Source organism: Carassius carassius, chromosome 24 (assembly GCF_963082965.1).
Source record: "Carassius carassius chromosome 24, fCarCar2.1, whole genome shotgun sequence".
In the NCBI taxonomy this organism is placed as follows: domain Eukaryota; kingdom Metazoa; phylum Chordata; class Actinopteri; order Cypriniformes; family Cyprinidae; genus Carassius; species Carassius carassius.
In genome coordinates this window covers 22,239,968-22,252,046 of record NC_081778.1, presented here as the reverse complement: position 1 = coordinate 22,252,046, position 12,079 = coordinate 22,239,968, and the positions used below count along the sequence as shown (strand labels likewise).

At 47.6% G+C, this 12,079-nt stretch overlaps 1 protein-coding gene across 1 annotated transcript in view; it reads left to right on the top strand.

Moving 5' to 3' along the window:
* The window catches only part of me1 (malic enzyme 1, NADP(+)-dependent, cytosolic), a 90,372-nt gene that overhangs the window by 34,561 nt on the left and 43,732 nt on the right, over positions 1 to 12,079 (top strand). The window lies entirely within an intron of this gene.

The following is a 12,079-nucleotide window of genomic DNA, read 5'->3' as shown; positions in this document are numbered from 1 at the left end:
GAGCCAAAGGTAAGTGGTGTTGCTTGGTGGTGGGTTGCGTAGAGTGGACGGGGTTCCAGGGAGAGACGGACATCCAACGCAGAAACGCACAAGAAAGCAAAGCATAGGTCATAAACATGAAACAACGCTCTCACAAACACAAGACGCTAGACAAGCCAATATATAGGGATGAGTAATGAGTGGCAGCTGTTGCTGATGACAATTAACGTAGATGACCACAAACTAATCAGTGCTGACGTGTAACACACAGACTTCACCCACAAAGTGCAAAACCCAGAGATCACGGTTTACCAACCGTGAAAGTATTCCGTTTCCCCCCTCTAAGAACGCCTCCTGGAGTTCCCAGAAGAGCCTACCTGCTGATTGTAATCATCAATAAGGGAGTGATCCAGTATGTCCCTAGCAGGTACTCAACTCCTCTCGTTTCCCCTCTCGGTTGAAATGTGCCGCCTTCGAGAACCGGTCCACTACGGTCAAAACGACCGTCATGCCATTAGAGGGCGGGAGGGCGGTAACAAAATCTAGTGCGATATGTGACCAGGGTCTCGAAGGGACTGACAGCGGTTGAAGAAGCCCATCAGGAGGTGGGTTAGACGACTTACCACTGGCGGAAACTGAGCAAGCCAAAACAAAATCGTGGACGTCACGAGCCATAAGTGGCCACCAGAATCGTTGTTTAACTAACCCCTTGGTTCGGCTTATCCCTGGATGACAAGCAACGTTAGAGCAGTGACCCCACTGAATAACTTTGGACCGTAACTCTTCCAGCACAAATAAACGATTCGGTGGGCAACCGAGCGGAGGCGTTACCCCTTCTAAGACCATCTTGACCTTCGATTCGACCTCCCATATGAGTGCTGAGACGACTATTTTCTCAGGTAAAATACACTCGGGAGTCACCGGATCGGTCCAAACAATGAAAGGTACCCCTGACCCTTCCAACCAGTGATGCCACTCCTCTAAAGCTAATTTGACGGCCAACAATTCTCTGTTACCAATGTCATAATTGCGTTCAGCAGGAGATAAACGATGTGAGAAAAACAGGCAGGGATGCATCTTATCATCCAAGGCAGCACGTTGGGAAAGAACTGCTCCTACCCCCACCTCTGATGCGTCGACCTCCACCATGAACTGCCGTGTGGGATCAGGAGCTACAAGGATGGGAGCCGAAACGAAGTGGCTCTTGAGGTTGGTAAATGCCGTTTCGGCTGCATCCGACCACCTGAACGGAGTTCTGGGGGAGGTCAAGGCCGTCAGAGGTGAGATTAGTTGGCTGAAATTACGAATGAAACGTCGATAAAAATTGGCGAACCCCAGAAACCGCTGTAGGGCCTTATGGGAATCTGGAGATGGCCAATCTATCACAGCCTTAACCTTGTCAGGATCTATACATATTCCCTCGGACGAGATGATATACCCTAGGAAGTGGACAGACTGTGCATGGAATACGCATTTCTCCGCCTTGACAAAAAGCCCATTCTCGAGTAACCTCTGGAGCACTCGTCTGACTTGTTGAACATGTTCCTGGAGAGATGAAGAAAAAATCATTATGTCATCCAGTTAAACATATATAAACTGATCTATCCATGTCTCTCAACACGTCATGGTGTGTGCTTGGAAAACCCCTGGCGAGTTGAAGAGCCCGAACGGCATCACCAAATATTCAAAGTGCCCTCTAGGGGTTGTTAAAGGCGGTTTTCCATTCATCCCCCTTCCTGATGCGGACCAAATGATAAGCGTTACGTAAATCCAATTTTGTGAATACGGATGCTCCCTGTAACCTCTCGAAAGCTGAAGACATCAACGGTAACGGATAGGTGTTCTTTATCGTGATGTTGTTCAGCTCTCGGTAGTCAATACAAGGTCGCAGAGTTCCATCCTTCTTACCCACAAAAAAGAATCCTGCCCCCGCTGGAGAAGAGGAAGGGCGGATGAACCTCGATGCCAAGGAATCAGAAATGTATTTCTCCATGGCCTCCCTCTCCGGAATAGAAAGAGAGTAAAGCTTGCCTTTAGGCGGAGACTTACCTGGCACTAAATCTATAGCTCAGTCGTAGGGACGATGCGGAGGAAGAGAAGTGGCACGGGACTTACTGAACACCTCCTTCAGGTCCAAGTACTCTGTGGGCACGTTTGATAACACCATGGTTTCTTTCTGAAAGACAGAAACAGGCACAGCAGGACAAGCAGAAACCAGACAAGACTCATGACAATTTTCACTCCACAAGGGGACTGTGTTGGAACCCCAATCGATTCGTGGATTATGTTTGATTAACCAGGGGTGACCTAAAACAATGGGAGCTACAGGGGAGTCCATGAGGTAAAAGATATGGTTTCACTGTGGTTGCCTGAGGTGAGCAGAGTTATGGGTTCAGTGTAGTGGGTGACGTGTGGCAGTTCCTGGCCATTGAGTACGGTGACATGGATGGGATGAGACACAGGAAGGACTGGAAGGTTCAAGTGACGTGCAAGGAGAGAGTCAATGAAATTACCTTCGGCCCCAGAGTCCAGAAGGGCGTGACAGTCGTGAGTGTGGTTCTCCCACCGCAGTTTCACCGGAAGGAGAGTCGATGATGTGGTTGAGGACTTCCCGGCGGAGATCCCACCCAATAGTAGCCTCAAACTTACTACCGGGCTGGCTCTTCTTACTGGGCAGGAATGGATGGAATGCTCCGAGCCACCGCAATATAAGCATAGTCCTTGGGACCTCCGCTGCTCTCTCTACCTCCGGGAAAGCCGAGCTCTACCCACCTGCATGGGTTCGTGATTGTCGACGGGACCAACCATGTTCTCTCGACTCGAGCGGCTCCTTTCCGGAGAGACGTAATGGCGTGTAGGACTGACTTGCTGTGGTGAATGAATTGGGTGAAGGAGTGGCAGGAAGCAAGTGCGAGATTAATGATATTTAATGAAGACAATGATACAGACAGTACTTGAAACACAAACAACGCTGGGAGGAATGCACAGTCCAAGATGGTGGTGATGAGTGACGAATCCGGAAGGCGGAGGTGAGTAGGCAGCAGGAGAGGGTGACACAGGAACTGCGGGGAAGCGAGCCGAAGGTAAGTGGTGTTGCTTGGTGGTGGGTTGCGTAGAGTGGACGGGGCTCCGGGGAGAGATGGACATCCAACGCAGAAACACACAAGAAAGCAAAGCATAGGTCATAAACATGAAACAACGCTCTCACAAACACAGGACGCTAGACAAGCCAATATATAGGGATGAGTAATGAGTGACAGCTGTTGCTGATGACAATTAACGGAGACGCCCACAAACTAATCAGTGCTGACGTGTAACACACAGACTTCACCCACAAAGTGCAAAACCCAGAGATCACGGTTTACCAACCGTGACACTCTCCAGGCGGTATCGTTAGTGTTTTAACCACCCTGCAAAACAACAGAAAGGAAATCTGATGTAATCATACGGATAGTCTTGCATAAACCACCAGCTTTTTAAGCAAAAATAGAATATCCGTTTTTAATCACAAAGGTTACAATTCAGACCTGGCATGGCTCTTAAATACAGACCAACAGTTGTGGACTGAACAGTTAGTTTCAGAAGATGACAGACATGACAGAACCTACAAATAACATCCGATAGCTACTGAGTAATGATTCTGTGTTTTTGTCACTAGATCTTTCTAGAAGCCAAAAAGTGCTGTTGCATGCTGTTTATTGAGGGCTGTTGGTTGTATTTGTACTCTAGCTATCACAAAAACATTGTCTGGGGACTTTTTTAAGTTTTAATGTCAATATATATAATATATCAATATTCACATTAATATGTTGATTTTGTTTTAATATTTTTATGCACATACATATAATTATTTATAATAGAAATATTAATATAAAACTATTTATACATTTTGCTTGCCTTTCTGGTTTTGATCTCATTTGCAAAATTTGCATTGTTTTGTTCTCATTTTCCACATAAACTGATCAACCTCTGAGATAAATCAGCTTGCAGATATTACAGAAATATGGCATTCAGTTTTTATCTCTCGAAGTAGCAGCCCACTGCTCCGGGTGTGTGTTCAAGGTGTGTTCACTTCTCACTGCTGTGTGTGTGCACTTGGATGGGTTAAATGCAGAGCACCAATTCCGAGTATGGGTTACCATACTTGGCAAATGTCACTACTTTCACTTTTTCACTTCACTTTCACTTATTGCACATGTGCAGACTAGCCTTCATGTGTTTACAAGGACAAAATATTTTTTACGAACACACCAGTTGACATAACCAGATGAAAAAGGGCTGAAAAGCCAAACTTGCATATACAGTCGTGGCCAAAAATATCAGCCCCCTTGGTAAATATGATCAAAGAAGGCTATGAAAATTAATCTGCATTGTTAATCCTTTTGATCTTTTATTAAAAAAATTCACAAAAATGTATCCTTTCGTTGGATAATAAGAATTTAAAATGGGGGGGAATACCATTATGAAATAAAGGTTCCCTTTCAAGGGAACTTCGAACTGCGTCCTCTGAGGGGACACTATGGGGGAACACCTCGTTGTGACCCGTGTCTGAAGCATACTTTGAAAAACGCCAACGTGTTGGCCGGCGACAGCCTCTGACGTCACTACCAGCGCGACTATAAATACACGCCCGTAGGACCCGTCACTATCTTCTTCGTCTTCAGTTGACTGTTTTGTTTGAAGCGTGCATCTGAGAAACGACCAAAACGGTAAGAGCGATCTATTACTGTTTTCATCATGGCTTCCACTAGCAAGGCGTTTAGACAGTGTGTGCATCCGTGTCAGCGTTATCTGACACCCGATGACACGCACACTCTTTGCGTCTCTTGTTTGGGCGAAGAGCACGCGCGCGATGTCCTTGAGGGGGCGGTCTGCGTGCACTGCGAGCGTTTCTCTCTGAGAAAGCTCCACTCTCGTTTGTCTCTCTTTTCGAGGAAAGAGGGACAGCCATCTGGATCCCGCGGCTCAGGTCCCGCCGTTGCCGAGGCACGGAGGAGAATGAGCTCGTGGGGATCACAAATGGATCTCGCTGAGGAGCGTAGAGAGGGACCTTCCTTTTCACACTCTCTGGCGGCGAACGAGAGCGAACTTCGGGAGGCAGATGTGGTATCATTAACCCATTTTGACACTGAAGTTAGTGCTCTGCTGGGTTCTACCCAGGAAGAGCAGGAGATGTCTGAGAGTGGTGAAGAAGCTGAGGCTGAGCCTTCTCAATCCTCCTGTCCCGCGTATGAGGAGCTGTTAGAGGTTATGGATCGCGCCACGGCAAAATTAGATTTGCCATGGAAGCGTGCCAGCAAGGTGGCGCCACGAGGTCGCCTCGCTGAGCGGTACTTGTCTGACCATAGCCCTCCAGCCCAGGTGAGCCTTCCATTCTTGCCTGACTTACATGCAGAAGTCGAAAAGGAATGGAAGAGGCCGTTTTCCTCTCGCATCCACCGGTTTCAGCATACGAGCTATGCTAATATCGAGGGCTTGTATGAGAACGGCTATGAGAGGATGCCCCCTGTAGAAGAGACGCTGGCTTGCTATCTCTCTGTGGGGCAAACATCCTCTCTTAAATCTCCCGCTTTGCCATCTAAGCCCCTCCAAGATACATCCCGCTTAAATGGCAGGTCATACGCGGCAGCCGGTCAGGCTGTGGCTTCACTGCACACGATGGCGGTGCTCCAGGCCTACCAGGCTGACCTGCTGAAGGACCTGGATACAGGTGAGGGCCTTTCACCTGACCAGGTAGCCGAGCTGCGCCGCACCACAGACCTCTCTCTCCAAGCTACCAAGCAGGCCGCCTCCGCCATGGGCAGGTCTATGGCGGCCATGGTGGTGACGGAGAGACATCTGTGGGTGAACCTGGCTGACATCGGGAAGGAAGAAAGGGGGTTTCTTCTCGATGCTCCGGTCTCGCCTTCTGAGCTTTTTGGTACCTCCGTCGAGATGGTGGTCGGGAAGTTCAGGGAGGCAAGGGCGCTCAGCGGCCTTTAAATCCTTCATTCCACGAAGGTCCAGGTCCGAGCCCGAGCAACTCAGGGGGCCTGGCCCATTTCGATCTGAGGGTCGTAGAGGGGCGCAGAAGGCTAGTGTTGCGGCTCGCGCTCCTCCCCCGCCTAAGGGCAGGGGCAAGAGGAACCGCGGGTCACGGAGCGGTAAGCAGGGTCTGAGGGACGTGATTCGGACGAGGCAGCGTCCTCGCCCGGGTCAGAGCGGTAGGATGACCTAGTAGCTCCGGATGTTTTTAACCTCTGTTTTTTGTCCTCCCCTGCCTAATTCCCCTGTAGCCACCAGCTTTCCACCTGATCGAGGTTAGGTGGACGGTCTCTCACATAACAGTCTCCTTTCTGGACCTATGATCTTTTGGTTGGTTCTATGTTCATAGCAACCGCCTTACTGACGGTCTGGACCAGAAGGGGGCGCCCCGCAGCGGGACTCCAGTACAGGAGGGTGGGTGAGTAGGTAACCCTTGCTCTACCTGTTTATGGACGTTATGTTGCTGGTGGTTATATGTCTACTAAGAATCTCTGTGAGTTTCCTTTACAGTAGCTAGGTGGCCAAAGAATTGGCACAGCACTGCAGGGAATTCCATAGATGTCCGGCCAGGTCACCCTGAGGGGCCGCCTGGCGCATCCGGGGAGGTGGTGGTTACGGCAAGAAGCTCTGTATTTACTGCCTCAGGTGATGCTCCCCTCGCCTAGAAAAGAGGGTTGGAGCTCACCGCTCCCGTGCGATCCAGCGCCTCTGCGATGCTTGGGAACCTCTCTGTACACACGCTTGCCTGTGTACTTTCTCAAAGCCACATAGTGGTCAGTGTGCACGTTAACGCTTTGCGCACTGTCTGAAATCCACGTAAAGTGGTAAGTGTGCACGCAAGACTCTGCGCACTTTCTGAAATCCACATAAAGTGGTAAGTGTGCACGCAAGACTCTGCGCACTTTCTAAAATCCTGTATGGTAAGGGTTACGTGCTCCGCTTCGTTCCCTTTCTTGGGATGATTCGCCCCTGGTGTTCCTTGGGCTTCATCCAACCAGTGTGTATTTGTTATGCACCTCAAGCATCGCTTCCCTCAACATGAGGGGCTGGGTGGTCTCGGAGCCCCTCTCTACGGAATAGCACATTGTGGTTTTCAGATAGAAGGCTTCATCAGGTATCTCTGAAGACGAGCTCCCACATACTGTGGTTGCCAGGTAGTAGGCCTCACCAGGCCTCCCTGGAGATTTAGCTCCCACATATTGTGCGTTCCACTAAATAGCACATTGTGGTTTTCAGATAGTAGGCTTCGTCAGGTCTCTCTGAAGACGAGCTCCCACATACTGTGGTTGCCAGGTAGTAGGCCTCACCAGGCCTCCCTGGAGATTTAGCTCCCACATACTGTGCGTTTCCTAAAAAACGAGCTCCCGCGATTTGTGGTTGTCAGGTAGTAGGCCTCACCAGGCCTCCCTGGAGTTGAGTTCCATATTGCTTTCAGTTTCCACTGAGGTGGTTATCTGGTAACAGATAGTAGGCCTCTCTAGGCCTCTCTGTAGGTGAACTCCCACATATTGTGGTTATCAGGTAGCAGGCTTCACAGGCCTCTCTGAATGTGAGCTCCCACATACTGTGGTTGTCAGGTAACCTTTCAGTACACACGCTTGCCTGTGTACATTTTTCAAATCCACATGGTGGTCAGTGTGCACGTTAACGCTTTGTGCACTGTCTGAAACCCACGTAAAGTGGTAAGTGTGCACGCAAGACTCTGCGCACTTTCTGAAATCCTGTATGGTAAGGGTTACGCGCTCCGCTTCGTTCCCTTTCTTGGGATGATTCACCCCGGTGTTCCTTGGGCTTCATCCAACCAGTGTGTATTTGTTATACACCTCAAGCATCGCTTCCCTTATCATGAGGGGCTGGGTGGACTACCCACATATTGTGGTTGTCAGGTGGTAGGCTTCATCAGGCCTCCCTGATGGTGAGCTCCCACATACTGTGGTTGCCAGGTAGTAGGCCTCACCAGGCCTCCCTGGAGATTTAGCTCCCACATACTGTGCGTTTCCTAAAAAGCGAGCTCCCGCGATTTGTGGTTGTCAGGTAGTAGGCCTCACCAGGCCTCCCTGGAGTCGAGTTCCATATTGCTTTCAGTTTCCACTGAGGTGGTTAGCTGGTAACAGATAGTAGGCCTCTCTAGGCCTCTCTGTAGGTGAACTCCCACATTTTGTGGTTATCAGGTAGCAGGCTTCACAGGCCTCTCTTAATGTGAGCTCCCACATACTGTGGTTGTCAGGTAACCTTTCAGTACACACGCTTGCCTGTGTACTTTCTCAAATCCACATGGTGGTCAGTGTGCACGTTAACGCTTTGCGCACTGTCTGAAATCCACGTAAAGTGGTAAGTGTGCACGCAAGACTCTGCGCACTTTCTGAAATCCACGTAAAGTGGTAAGTGTGCACGCAAGACTCTGCGCACTTTCTAAAATCCTGTATGGTAAGGGTTACGCGCTCCACTTCGTTCCCTTTCTCGGGATGATTCGCCCCGGTGTTCCTTGGGCTTCATCCAACCGGTGTGTACTTATTGTACACCCCAAGCCCCCTCAACTTGGGGGGGCTGTGTGGGCAATTCTCGGGTAGTTCAGCAGTGCTCCCCTTTTCTGAAAGGGTCACCTATGAGCATGCTGCTCGGAGCTCGGAGTCTTCCTCTCTTGGGAGACTGATTCCCGGTTCTTCAGAGCGCTCCAGTACCACATACTGTTTGAGACACTCTGTGAGAGCAGGCATCCTGCTGAGGCAGGGGCTGAGGCCTCCAATTGCTCTGCTCCCGGGCCATTCTTCTACGAGCTGCTCTGACAGAGTCCCACGAGAACCCCTCCTTAGAACAGTATTTTAAATCCATGTTATGGTAAGTGTGCACGGGAGTCTTTGCGCACTTTCTAAAATCCACATTGTGGTAAGTTCGCACGCTAGCCTCTGCGTTCTTTCTAAAATCCCTAGATGGTAAGGGCTTCGCGCTGCTGCTTCGTGCCCTTTCTTGAGTTGGTTTAAGCCCCGTTCATCTTGGGCACCACTCCACCTAGGTATCCTCGGATACCTATCTAGAACAGGGCGCCGCTACTAGAGTGCTGTGGGGACAGCCCTTTCGGCAGATTTTTGCGAAAGCTAGCAGTAGCCCCTGTGTGACAGGCAAAGACTTGGTAGAGGAAAGTGCCAGGCTCTTAGCCGTATCCCTTTAAAGGAATCTCTGTGATTCCAAGCCTTTAGCTCTACCCCGGGCCAGGGCCCTACAGGATAGTTGGGTATGTAGCTTAGGCCTTTGGCCGTAAGGGATAATGTCATAAGGCAGCCGTCAGACCGTCCCAGGGGCGACTCCCGGTGAAGAGAAAAGCGGTAGAGTTGGTACTTAGTGTTTGCCATGATTCTGGTCTGCACTCCCCTCAGCATGGCGGCGTGGGTATACTGTTCCCCATAGTGTCCCCTCAGAGGACGCAGTTCGAAGTTCCCTTGAAAGGGAACGTCTCAGGTTACGAATGTAACCATGGTTCCCTGAGAGGGAACGAGACACTGCGTCCTCTAGCTCCCTGCCATGCTTCGGACGCAAGCTTCACGAAGAAGATAGTGACGGGTCCTACGGGCGTGTATTTATAGTCGCGCTGGTAGTGACGTCAGAGGCTGTCGCCGGCCAACACGTTGGCGTTTTTCAAAGTATGCTTCAGACACGGGTCACGACGAGGTGTTCCCCCATAGTGTCCCCTCAGAGGACGCAGTGTCTCGTTCCCTCTCAGGGAACCATGGTTACATTCGTAACCTGAGACGTTTTTCTCAAATACTCGTTGGACACAATTATTGGCTTCCCTAGAAATTCTTATGAGTAAAATATCTCTGAAGTATATTCCCATTCATATTCCCATTTTTGAGCACTCCAGCGTGATTATTAACATGAAATTATCCAGCCATGGCTACCTGTTTCACAGAAATATAAAGAGGAGGGAAAACAAAGCCCAAATTCCCTTAATCATCCATCACAATGAGAAAAACCACAGAATATATTTCTGATGTGCAGCAAAAGATAATTGAGCTTCACAAACTGGTGAAGTGGCTTTAAGAAAAGAGCTAGAGCAGTGAAAATTCCCATTTCCACCATCAGGGCAATAATTAAACATTTCCAATCAACATAAAATGTTACGAATCTGCCTGGAAGAGGACGTGTGTCTATATCGTCCGAATGAACGGTGAGAAGGAGAGTTTGAGTGGCTAAAGACTCTCCAAGGATCACAGCTGGAGAATTGCAGAAAATAGTTGAGTCTCGGGTTCAGAAAACCTTAAAAAAATATTGTTAAACAGAGCCTACATCACCACATGTTGTTTGGTAGGTCATCCAAAAACAAACTAAAGCATATTCAGTTATCAGACATGACTGGAACTTCAAATGGGACTGGCTTCTATGCTCAGATGAAACTAAAAATGAACTTTTTAGCAGCAAACACTCAAGATGGGTTTTGTGAGCACAGAGATAAAAAGTACCCCATGTGTACAATGAAATATACAGCTGTATTTTTGATGTCGTGGGCCTATATTTCTGCTGGAGGTCCTGGACATCTTGTTTAGACACGTCATCATGGATTCTATCAAATACCAATAGATAAAAAATCAGTAAGTCACTGACTCTGTTAAAAATCTTATAATGGGCCATGTATGGATCTTCCAACTGTACAATAACCCAAACACAATCCTCAAAAACAACAAAGAAATGGGTCACTGAGCTCAAAACCAAGCTTCTGCTATGGCCATTCCAGTCCTCTGACCTGAACCCTAAAGAAAATGAGAGGAGTGAACTAAGGAGGAGAAGAACCAACATGGACCTGGGAATTTAAAGGGTCTGGAGTGATTCTGGATGAAGGAATGGTCTCTGATCTCTTGTGAGGCGTCTGTAACCTCATGAGGCATTATAGGAGAAAATTTAGACCTGTTACAGTGGCAAATGGAGATTTCAAAAAGTATTGAATAAAAGGGGGCCATTCATTGTGGCCATTGTCTATTAGAGAAAAACATTTATTTCATAATGATATTTCCCCCCAATTTAAATTCTTATTATCCAATGAAAGGATACATTTTTGTGAAAATTTTTAAATAATAGATCAAAAGGATTAACATTGCAGATGCATTTTTACAGCCTTCTTTGATCATATTTACCAAGGGTGCTGATATTTTTGGCCCCGACTGTACTTGTTTAAAAAGCAAATCTTGCATAGCCTTTCAGGGTTGTGGACCTTCCTTCGTGGTTTCTCTGAAGGAGCTGCCAGAGGCGTGGCAATGATGATGCAAGTCTGTCATTGAGGAAAATATGGCTTGCTACAAATGCCACAGCTTTCAGTCCACACAGATATTCCTAAATAGGCATCCATCCCTGTGGAGCTCAACAGTGCACATGTGGAGTCTGGTAGTATAAATTCAGGGCCCCCTGGCTGTAGCATTTGTTTTTTAGAGTTCAGGGTCAGGGTAAATGTCAAGGCTCACAGCAGCAAAGTAGCAGTCTTGGCCTTTGGCTGTGCGCCACACTCTGGTGTGATTCAAACCAAGACCTCTGTGATCTCTCCTTGGCTTTGTTTGGATTACAGACTTTCTCACCATAACAAACAGTAAATTAGGTATAGAGCTATATGGGCAGCTACATAAGGCATTTTAGTCATCTGAGATGAATGGGAGGGAAATGTGGGGATTTATTTAAGCTTTTCCAAACAATATATTAATAATACAGCTGCAGAGGCTTAGTTGAACAAAGATTCATTATTGAAATTAATGCAAAGTTTATATGCTTCTTATTACTTTAATAGCCCTTGTAGAGATTTTACATACTTTAACAGAATGCAAGTTAATGTAAATGTGAACAGGAAAAATCAACAGGAAATTGGCCCTATTTAGTTTCAATTATATATATATATGGTTGAGCATTAGGGGTGTATCTATCTATCTATCTATCTATCTATCTATCTATCTATCTATCTATCTATCTATATAGATAGATAGATAGATAGATAGATAGATAGATAGATAGATAGATAGATAGATAGATAGATACACCCCTAATGCTCAACCAGCATAATTATTTCTATTATAATTTATTTAATATAAAATGTATTTTA